At 44.4% G+C, this 12311-nt stretch overlaps 1 protein-coding gene across 1 annotated transcript in view; it reads right to left on the bottom strand.

Moving 5' to 3' along the window:
* The window catches only part of DHX34 (DExH-box helicase 34), a 1224470-nt gene that overhangs the window by 698081 nt on the left and 514078 nt on the right, over positions 1–12311 (bottom strand). The gene's annotated exons all lie outside the window — the stretch shown is intronic.

The following is a 12311-nucleotide window of genomic DNA, read 5'->3' as shown; positions in this document are numbered from 1 at the left end:
TAAGGTAACTCGTAAAGCATCATAATTATACTTGTATGTCCCGTAGGCAATTTCTTTAATTCAAGACCATTAGGCCTCATTACGATTTTAGCAGTAATACTGTTGGAATTACTGCCAAACATATTTACAATTACCATCACTGAGTCCCATGGATTTCCAGCAGTATTACAAGTGATAACAGTGGAGTTAATCGTTTTTTGAGTCACTAGAACCCCAAGGGCATTTTGGCGGATTTAAAATCAGCTGTAATTCTGCATTTTTGGAAGAAAGGTGGATGATTTAGCAACCAGGTTTTTGATAGAGCTAAATCTTCCACTTTAAACCTATTCTCAGGATTCAGCGGTGCAGTAAAGTGGCAATAAATGTGGTGCTAACAGAATGAAAGCCACTTTGCTGTTATTTTTACCAGCACAGCTGAACTTGTAATGTGGCCAATTGTTCTACAGTGAAATTCCAATTATTTATTTCAATTAAGAAATGGAATGAATTTCACATTTAAATAAATGTATTTCAATCCCCTCTACTACACAGCTAAACACCCTTATTAACTGGTCTCACCACTCTTATCTTTTACATTCCCCTACTCCCTCGAGTCCAAACACCCCCGCAAACACACTTATTTAGAGCATTTGAAACTGGTCAGACCAGAAACCAATAGCAAGCCTAAGCACTAGGACTCATTTCCTTTACCAAATTTCAGAAATTAATGCTCTCCTGTATAGTCAATCGCCAATTTCACAGACCAGATTTCACCAGTATCTGTTAGTTGTTGGTTCTCATCAAATCTCCTCAGCTTGAAACAAGGTATTTGAAGAATATAAGTGGGTGAAATCAAAATCTGCAATAAATCTGAAGTCCTAAAATGTTCTCAGCTGCTATACTCACACAAGAAAGCACACAAGTATACTTTGAGCAATGCATCTACAATCCTGCAAACAAAGGAAAGGAGCTTTTCAAACCCAAATCTAGCAATTACCCACACCTACTGCATCGTTACAAAGGTGTATTGTGATCCAAAATAACTCCACTGCCAAAAAAAACAAATTAAAGCATTCAGTACCAATGGGACCCCCCGCCTTCATCCCACCTCTACCAAAATCTCATCAGTCATACATGAAATGAAATACATAAAATGACTGTTGTTCCCCTAATTCTAATAAAGCGATTAATGTGACTATTGCTCCAGTCATTTCCTTCTTTGTGACCTACACTTCACACAGTGCTCCTTTTCTGATGATCTGAGTATGTCCTGCATCAAACCAAGACTGAGAAAACACACTGTCGTCACAAAAATCCCCCAAATTACTGAGCAGTTACCACACTACCATTCATCACAAAAGTGAAAATCGCATCTTGAATCCATTCACTCATTTGATGCAATGCTATCAGGATTCCACCACACACATGGCCCTGAAACAGCTCTGGTATATGTGATTTATGGCCTTGAAGGATTATGGATTATGGTCGATAAGCCCTAGAGCTCTTACTTGGCCCTTCAGTTGCTTTTGACACAGTACATCCCCACATCCTCTTGCACCGCCTCACATCTGTGTCCCCTGCTGCATATGATTGGTTCAACTCATTCCTTTACAATCGATTTTACGAAGTAGGGCATGGCTCTGTGAGGAATCGAGGGAATGTGTCCCTTCTTCCCCAGGGGGAGCCCCCTCCATGAAGCTAGAGGTCAGCCCACTTTGCAACACCCTGCAAAATAGAAAATAGACTTATACCATTACAAAACAGAAAAAGAGCCTCTCTCTTTAAGTCAAAAACTCTTAAAGAGGAAGACAAGACAGAGAGAGGGAGATGCAAGCAGGAGAAGGCCCCTGTACGGAGAACATCTGAGGAAGTCGGAGCCAACGCAAGCCGCGGAGCCCGCGAGTTTTAGAATTGCTTCGGAGAGGAGCAAGAGACGCTAAAGAGTCAGCTTGCTCGAAGAAGCAGAAGACGGGAAGAACGGAACAGAGCGCTTGTGGTGGCGTGACCACACGGGCAGCATGGTGGATAGGCTGTCCCCTCAACTACACCGATAATACCGCAGCGACAAACAAACTCACAGTCCAAGTACCCATAACGATACTGAGATGCCAGGAAGGAGAAGGATTGGCTTCTGAAGTGGATGTTACCGAAAACAAACACAGAAACGAAGAGAAGGAAAAACAAAGTCTCACACACCTATGGGTATTGGAAATGTTCCCCCTTGACACTGAAGGTAAAGGGGAGAACTGGAATACCGGTAGGGAAAAAGGTACTCACTTGTCCCAGTACAAAAGATGAGACTGTGAAAGTTCCATTAATTAAATGGAACTGTATTAATGTGATAAAGAGAAGCCTAGAATCTAAACAGAGGGAGAAAAACAAAACCGGAACATTGCTACCTTGGCAAACAGAGAAAAAAAAACAGTGTCTAAGAAGCACAAAATGGAACAAAACCGAGAGAGATAATTGTGTACCAAAGGCCTAAGGAGTTCCTAGGATAGACGGTGTACAAAGAAGAGGATGAGGTAAAGTGGACTGAACCGACCTAAGTGCTAGTTGACTAGTCCCTGCAGTGTCAAAAACTTTGTGTGTCCCCAGTCCAAGGACCAATCAAGCAAAAAAAGGGTGTCTTGTTGCGAACACTGCCCTCATGGCAACATATAGAATAGAATCACAAGTCAATACATCATTATCGACACCTACAATCAATTAGCAATGATGAAATTCATAGTGAATGTTATTCTAACAATCACAATATAGAAAACTAGATATAACTCATTTAAATGATTGCCACTCAAATAAACCAAAAAGTTTCTAGTTGATCCGTTCCATGCCAGATCATGAAAACATCATCAATAAAACAGTACCATTCATATATACATCACTTGAATGGATTATTAGAATAAACTATTTGTTCTTCAAAATAACACATAAAGAGGTTGGCCAGGGATGGCGCACAATGAGCCCCTATCGCTTTCCCTTTGAATTGCCTTTAAATATTACCATTAAATAAGAAAATGTTGCTCAACGAAAACTCAAAGAATTCCTTCAGCATTAGTGCATGAAACAAATATGAGGCAGATCTATTTGAATACAAATAATCCAATGTCTACAAAGCCAATGAATGCACAATCTGATCTAACAATATAAAAAAAGGCCAGATGTATGTTTGCCCATGTATGTTTGTGCGATGCAGTAGCTTCACCTGTTGTCCCCGCTAGAGGAGGCTGTTGGTTTAGGCTATATAGGTGTCCTACTGCGTCAATGAAAACCTGCAATTTGGCCCGTGTACACTGGCTTGTACACTAGTTGAGGTATAAAACGCCTTCACATTTAATGTTACTTATTTATTTTGTCATTTATGAAGCGCACCAAACCAGATTGGTTACTTTTAGAACATATTGCATACAGTTACAGTCATATGCAGTCTAGCACAGTGGTAGCAAGTTTCAGGTTACATAATTATCGTACAATATTTACAGATCAGCTAGCACCATGATTCATTACACAGGTTACGTGCGTTACTGACATTATCGTAGTGCTTGTGTTCGAGTTGCGACATACAGGGTAAGCAGGCAGGGGCAGTGATATGTTCTCTTCCTATGTGATTGTCTGATTGTCTTACTAGATTTTGACAGGCAGTTTGACTAGGTGAAGGGAGTGAGTTAGTTGCAAATTCCCTGAGTGAAAAGGTGCGTTTTCAATTGTTTACGGAAGATCCAAAAAGAGTTTTCAGTTCCAAGTCTTGCTGATAAGGCATTCCATTGTTTAGTGGCTATTGTGGAGAAGCTGTTATCCCTGGCTATTTGTAGTTTGATTCTGGGTTTGGCCAGTAGGTTCATTTTGGCGTTACCAGTCTAAAATCTTCCCACACACATTTCTGTAAATATTGCAAGAAATGATAAGCAGGCAACGTCTCCACCTCAGGTTTGATGATAGTATCAATATAGACAATTTCTCTGTGATACTCCCGTGACTACTGACTATAGGCCTACCCTTAGAGAAACTCCCATAACGCTTGTGAACTTTTGGTAAAAAGTACATAGTTGCCAATTTAGTAGGTTCATTGGAAAATAATAATTTCTCATCATCTGTAATGAGTACAATACTGTTGTATCGTGCTTGGTGTGAATGCAGGTGCTTGGGATTGCATGAGTGAATGTTGGTGTGGCTGAGAGATTGTTTAGCTGTGAGTGCAGGAATGCTTGTAGTGAAGGTTCCACAGTATGTCCGTTGGAGAGCTCCTGCCTGGGTGATGGGAGCCGGTGGTTCATATCTTGTCTTCTTAATGGATCTTGATGTAACAGGTATAACGGTAACCTATGGAGCCTGACAGATGTGTCCAAAGAACGTACTTTTATACAAATACTATACCATTTTTGAATTAAAGCCTTGTACTGTGTTGCCAACAACTTAAGTGGATTAACATTCAATACCTGATACCAGCCAGGAGTGTTTAGCCAGGGCTATATAATTAAGTCTCTCATAACAACAACATTACATTAGGTCAGGAGAAGGGAGTCATTCTCCTGACCTTAATTGATTATAAAAGTGGTAGGGTCAGTTAGGTCAGCTTTGAACTACAGACTGTTTTCTTTGGACATTTATCCATGACTGATGACCAGCTTAGTTAGTATGACCAAATACATCCATAAGGGGAGTGGTTTGCTCCTCGATTCCACAATGCCTCCAAATTGCCTTTTGTATATTGTTTACAGCCTCCAGGCCCCCTGTGTGCTTGAATTCTCCCTCCGTCTTCCCTTCGGTGCATAACCTCCTGGTCCCCTCCGCCTCCCAGCCCACCCACCGTCCCCGATTGGCTCTCCACCCAGGTCATAACCGACCTCTCCAGGGCAGCCCTCTGCCCATCCAGCCCCTATAGCTAAGGGCCCAAGGCAAAGGGCAGCTCCACAGAGGCGGCTCCATATTGTGTCTGCAGGTGTCAGCAGGGGAAGTCAGCCGCCAGCCGTCAACGACTAACAAAGTAGGTGTGGCTGAGGCAGGGGTAGAGAAACTACTTTACCCTTGAAGCTCTGCCATTTCAGAAAATAATCCAACCACTGTGAATGCTGGCCTGGGCCACATATTGAGAATCTGTCCGGACTGACTTCTAGCAAAATCTCTCTCACTACGCTGATAAACACACAGAGGTACCTACTATAACAGTACTGTAACTAATAACCTACCCAACTTGCCCAGATCTGCCTGTAGAAAACACCTAAGAGACATTACTGTGTTCTATCCTCCCTGTGATAATAATGTGCCTCATTCTACCTGCCCCACTCACCTAGAAATTGCTATGTGTAGCCATATTCACATCTAGGAGGCACCCCCTGAGATATTTTTGTGTGCCTCTCTGCCTGCGATATTAATGTCTTATTCTAACCGAGACATTACTGTGTTTAACTCTGCCTAAGCTATCACTGTGTCTTATTTTGATTGAGACATCACTGTGTTTAACTTTGCCTGCCCACCCACCTAGAAATTGCTCTGTGTAGCCATATTTACTTCTAGAAGACACCCCCTAAGATATTTCTGTGTTTCATTCTCCCTGAGATCTTTGTGTCCCTCTCTGCATGTGATTTTAGTATCTTATTCTGACTGCGACAAAACTGTGTTTAACTCTGCCTAAGATATCACTGTCTTATTCTCACTGAGACGTTACTGTGGTTAACTGTGTCTCACACACCTAGAAATTGTTCTGTGTGGCCAGATTCTCATCCAGAAGTCACTCCCAAGAAATTGCTGTGCTTCATTCTCCCTGAAACAGTACTGTATTTAATCTACCTGAAATATTACTGTGTCCTATACTGTGTCACATGTAACGGGTACACCCTGAGATATTACTGTGTTTGTCTCTCCCTGAGATATTACTGAGTCCTATACTGTATCACAATCCAAAGGTACCGCCAGAGATATTACTGCCCTTCATCCTCCCTAAGATATTAGTATCTTATTCTGACTAAGGCATTACTGTGTTTAACTCTGCCTAAAATATCACTGTGTCTTATTTAAATCTACCAGCCCCAAACACCTAGAAAATGCTCTTTGTGTAGCCAGATTCTCATCTAGAAGGAACCCCTAAGATATTTCTTCATTCTCCCTGTGACATTACTGTGACTTTCTCTGCCCGAGATATTACTGTCGCCTGATTCACTTCTAGAAGTTACCCCCCTGAGATATTACTGTGTTTCATTCTCCCTGATATATTACTGTATCTTATCCTGCTTATCCCACTCACCTAGAAATTGCTCTGTGTAGCCATATTTACAACTAGAAGACACCCCCTGACACATTCTGTGTTTCATTCTCCCGGAGATATTTCTGTGTTCCTCTCTGCCTGTGATATTAGTGTCTTATTCTAACTGAGACATTACTGTGTTTTACTCTACCTACCCCACACACCTAGAAATTACTCAATGTGGCCAGATCCTCATCTAGAAGTCACCCCACAGATATTGCTTTGCTTCTTTCTCCCGAGATATTAAGCTGTTTCTCTTTGCCTGAGATATTACTGTGTCTTATGCTGTGTCTCATCTAGAAGGCTCCCCTCCAAAATTGATTTGCCTCATTCTCTCTGCGATATTACTGTGTCACTCTCTGCCCAACATATTACTGTGCCACATCTAGAAGGTAACCCCTAAGATAATACTGTGTTTTATTCTCTCTGAGATATTACTGAGTTTCTCTCTACCAGACATATTACTGTGCCTTATACTGTGTCACACCCAGAAAGTAACCCCTGAGATAGTACTCTGTCTCTCGCTACCAGTGATATCACTGTGCCTTATTCTGACAGACATTACTGTGTTCTATTCCACCCCCCTCATCCCTTGGCCCTCATGGCCCATGACACACACGCTAGCACCCACTTTTGTGACCCACCTTTATCCCCCCTCCTGACCACAACCCACCCCATCCTCCCCCCATCCACCTCACCCACTCCTCGCGGCCCATGGCACGTGCTCTAGCACCCTCCTTCACACCCCCTTTTTCCCTCCTTCCCGCCTGATCTCAACCCAAGACACCTCCCCTCGTACATCAATACAACCTGATGTGGCCGGCCCCCTTTTCCTCCCACCACCATGCATCCAACTCTAAAATCAGAGGGGCACTCTGGTGCGCCAAACACCTCCCCCCTCAAACACATATTCCCCTTACCCCTTCCCACCCCAACTATTCAACTACCACCCTCCCTCTCACACCTACTGAGAAAACCCTAACACCCCTCGTCCATACACCACACCCCCTATTGAATTTCCAAGCCAGGGCAGCCCTCTGGTGCTCCAGACAGTGTGAATCCACCCCCTATCCCACAGAACCCTCCAAGGAACACCACCTCCCTCCTATCCCCACTAATGCCCTGTCCCATCCCCTTATCTCACCAGAGAACACACCACCCTCTCGCCACCCTCCACCCTTGCCACCCTATCCCCCCATAACCACTTCTAGACCCCGCCAACAAACCTCCCCCTTCATATACCTCCCCTTCTCTGAAAGCAGCACGTCTCCTCTGACCCCCCACCCTTTCTCACACCCCTATAGCTCCAAAACCCACAAAATGCAAAAAAACAAGACTTGTCTGCTTCCTTGACTTTCTACTCATCACCACTTCTGCCTCAACCCACCCTCCCACCCTCTCCCTCCCCTACCCTCTCACTCTCCCTCCTCCCCTCATCCAGTTTCCACCCTGTCTCTTGACGTCTCTCCATGTACTCCAGAACCCTCATCACCTTCCAGACTCACTCCAAAATCTAGCCTGCCTCACTCGCACGACCCTCTCTCCACTCTGCCACCCTCTCTCGACCCCCCCACACCTGACATATCCACCTCCGCCCGCCTACTCTTCCAAGCCCCCATCGACATATCCCATTCTCCTGTCTCTCAAAATCCACTAGCACCCTGCCCCCCAACCCACTTCATCCTGTCTCTGCGACCCTGAACATTCCACCTCTACCCACCTCCCCTCCAAAGCTTCTAGGCGTTGTCCTCCACTAAGATGTCACCTCCTCATAAAGTCAACTGCATCCTCTTTAATGCCCGCTCCGTAGCAAAAAACAGACGCAGTATCTTTTACATCCTGTCCTCTGACAAGCCCAACCTCGTCTTCATCACCGAAACCTGGCCCCTATTACCCATGAAGTCTTCCCCTCAGCTACTCGCTCATCCCCCAAAATAGACCCACAAGAGGAGGTGGAGTGGCAGTACTCTTCAACTCTAATTCCTCTGTCTCACTCGTCGATTCACAGATATCCATTCCCTCTTGTGAAGCCCTTCTAGTTAAACCCTCCATACCACCGAATTTCTCCCACAGCTTCCTCCTCATCTACAGACCCCTGGTTATGACAGACATTTCTGGTTATGACAGACATTTCTCCAACAGCCTCTGTGACTCTGTAGCTACCATTCAAGTCAATTACCCATCTCTCACTCTCCTAGGAGACTTCAACATCTGGTTTGATACTCTCAACAACCCCTTCACCCATCCGCTGGTTGACAGTCTTGATGCACTCAACCTCTGCCACCATACGACTGGTCCAACCCACTCAAGGGGGCACACCCTTGACGCAATTTTGAGCTCCCATGACCTGGTTTATACATCCCGCCCCATTCCACTGATCTGGACCAACCACTATGCTATGCCCTTCTCTATCCACACCCCTGCCCCTCCTCCTACAGCCTCCTGGCCTCCCCCCATGACCTTAAAAAAGCTTGAACAAAGTGAAGATCTGCCCTGACCTTACCGAAGGCCTACTACAACGCCCCCTCCAGACTGTGCCTTAACCATCGACTCCTTCGACTCCTTGCTCAATGACTCACTAATTCCTCTCACCCCTGGCACCCCGCTTCCTCACGCAATGGACCATCCCCCAAATGGTTCACGTCCCAACTGAGGAACACCAAAAAAAAATAACTCTCTGGAATGCAAATGGAGAGCATCTAAAACCGATCTCAGCAGAATCAGAAATGGAAACATTTGTACTTAAGACCGAGGAATTGATGTCCCATGATTAGGAAGCCCTCCTACTGACTGTACTGTTGCAAGTCGCCCAGCAATTTAAAACAGAATAAGCTCTTAAAATATAGGGGTGGCTCTGTCCACGAATATGTCCTGCTCCTTCCTCTCCCATACAACTTCCTTAAGACATTAAGGAGTGATCTCTTCTTCACTGCTTAATTCCTTTAAGATTGCTTTTATTTCCATTGACTTATTCATTTGAAAAAAGTTGATTCTGTGAATGTTCTCTTTCTATTCTAAGGTAACTCGTAAAGCATCATAATTATACTTGTATGTCCCGTAGGCAATTTCTTTAATTCAAGACCATTAGGCCTCATTACGATTTTAGCAGTAATACTGTTGGAATTACTGCCAAACATATTTACAATTACCATCACTGAGTCCCGTGGATTTCCTGCAGTATTACAAGTGATAACAGTGGAGTTAATCGTTTTTTGAGTCACTAGAACCCCAAGGGCATTTTGGTGGATTTAAAATCAGCTGTAATTCCGCTGCAGTAAATCCACACATTTTTGGAGGAAAGGTGGATGATTTAACAACCAGGTTTTTGATTGAGCTAAATCTTGCACTTTAAACCTATTCTCAGGATTCAGCGGTCCGCGAGTCCAAACACCCCCGCAAACACACTTATTTAGAGCATTTGAAACTGGTCAGACCAGAAACCAATAGCAAGCCTAACCACTAGGACTCATTTCCTTTACCAAATTTCAGAAATTAATGCTCTCCTGTATAGTCAATCGCCAATTTCACAGACCAGATTTCACCAGTATCTGTTAGTTGTTGGTTCTCATCAAATCTCCTCAGCTTGAAACAAGGTATTTGAAGAATATAAGTGGGTGAAATCAAAATCTGCAATAAATCTGAAGTCCTAAAATGTTCTCAGCTGCTATACTCACACAAGAAAGCACACAAGTATACTTTGAGCAATGCATCTACAATCCTGCAAACAAAGGAAAGGAGCTTTTCAAACCCAAATCTAGCAATTACCCACACCTACTGCATCGTTACAAAGGTGTATTGTGATCCAAATGACTCCACTGCCAAAAAAAACAAATTAAAGAATTCAGTACCAATGGGACCCCCCGCCTTCATCCCACCTCTACCAAAATCTCATCAGTCATACATGAAATGAAATACATAAAATGAAACCCTTTGGATCTTCAGGTGACTGTTGTTCCCCTAATTCTAATAAAGCGATTAATGTGACTATTGCTCCAGTCATTTCCTTCTTTGTGACCTACACTTCACACAGTGCTCCTTTTCTGATGATCTGAGTATGTCCTGCATCAAACCAAGACTGAGAAAACACACTGTCGTCACAAAAATCCCCCAAATTACTGAGCAGTTACCACACTACCATTCATCACAAAAGTGAAAATCGCATCTTGAATCCATTCACTCATTTGATGCAATGCTATCAGGATTCCACCACACACATGGCCCTGAAACAGCTCTGGTATATGTGATTTATGGCCTTGAAGGATTATGGATTATGGTCGATAAGCCCTAGAGCTCTTACTTGGCCCTTCAGTTGCTTTTGACACAGTACATCCTCTATTGCCCATGAAGCCTTCCCCTCAGCTACTCGCTCTTGAGTACCCTTGCGCCCCCAACCCCTGCTGGTCCCCTCTGATGTCGCCGAGTACCCTGCCCCCTTGGTCCCCTAAGATATCACAGTGTACCCGTGCCCCTCTTGTGTCCCGTATTGTTGCTGTACGCCCCCACCTCTCTGGTTCCCCTTGATGTCGATGTGTACCCCAGCCCCTCTGAGTGCCCCTGCCCTCCCCCCTCCGGCCCCATAAGATATTGCTGTGTACCTGTGCCCCTCCCGTTTCCCGTATTGTAGCTGTGTGCCTTAATCCCTCTGGTCCCCTTGTTGCCGCTATATACTCCCAGCCCCTCTGGTTTCCCGAGATGTCTCTCTGTACCCCCATCTGGTCCACATGCTGTTGCTGTGTACCCCCACCCCCTCTGGTTTCCCAGTGATGTCTCTCTGTGCCCCCCTGTGATTCCCATGCTGTTGCTGCGTGCCCCAACTTCCATGGTTTCCCGCAATATTGCTTGTGCCCCCCCAGCTCCTCTGGTCCTCTTGTACTGCTCCCTTCGGTCTGTCTTGGCACCTACACTGTCTGGGTGTCGCTAGGCCGAGTGCAGTGGCTAATCTTCACATTCCTCTTGTTCGCGGACTGTGGGAGTGTCTTTACGTTTTCCCTCATTCCATCCATTGTCTTTGAGCGCTTGTGAAGCGCATTGTGTATGGGTGCTGTGTGGATGAACCATCACATCATTTCATATCACTATGCTTACTCTCTACTCTACACCATCACACAATTAAAGTGCAGCTATACCCCTCGATCAATTCGGCCTAGCTGCTCACATACGAACACTACCCCATGAACACCTCATCACTCTATTAGAACGCAGCTATATCCCACGAAAAAAAATGCCCTAGCTGCACACATAAGCATCCCACAGGCCTAACGCAGCCAGAACCCAGTCTTGGTATCCGCTGGCCAGACGGCACATATTGTACCAATACCAACACTGCCACACCTAATGCTAGGATGCAGATACCATCAGGCAATTACATCAGCTGCACACTTAACTGGTGCACTAAAGCACCCTTCAACACCCTATTCTTTCAACTGACTTGGACTACGGTCCCTAAGAGCGTTCAACCTACCAGCGCTTTGAGGTCATACCAATGATCTATAGAGCGCAATATAAATGCCAAATAACATGACATAACATAATAGGCAGGGAATCCCCATAGTGATAGGGAAAGATAGGCATTATTTTATTCTTCAATAAAAAACATGCTACAAATGACCTCAGAGTGTCCATGTCTTTCTTCTGATCCTCCACAGCCCTTTGCTGCCCCAGCAATTTTCTCCTCAGGCAGACTCCCTCAGGGACCCATTTGATCAACAACTGTTTTCATCACATACATGAAATCCTTAATAAACTATATGAGAACAGCTGACGTAAGCTATCACATTTACACAGTTGATGCCCCAAATCTATATCTCTGTCCATGGTGAGGGAGCCTCACATCTAGAGAACAAACTCCACCCTAAAAAGATTCTATCCTGGATGGAAAAATAAAATGTTATCCTTAAACTTAAACAAATCAAAAACTGAATTCCTCATGACTGGATTTCCTAGAGCACTATCGACTCTTCACATATCTTGCAAAAACTCTACCAAATGGGACTACAACACATTCAAGATACCCAGGGGTAAAAACCTGGATGGGACGCTAGACTCCTCGCTTTCATTTGAGCCCGATGTCAATACAACATCTCCTCTGGTT

Source organism: Ambystoma mexicanum, chromosome 2p, assembly GCF_040938575.1.
Source record: "Ambystoma mexicanum isolate Mex_15411 chromosome 2p, UKY_AmexF1_1, whole genome shotgun sequence".
Taxonomy (NCBI): Eukaryota; Metazoa; Chordata; class Amphibia; order Caudata; family Ambystomatidae; genus Ambystoma; species Ambystoma mexicanum.
Note: the sequence above shows the minus strand (reverse complement) of the source record. Positions and strands in the feature narration are given on the sequence as shown.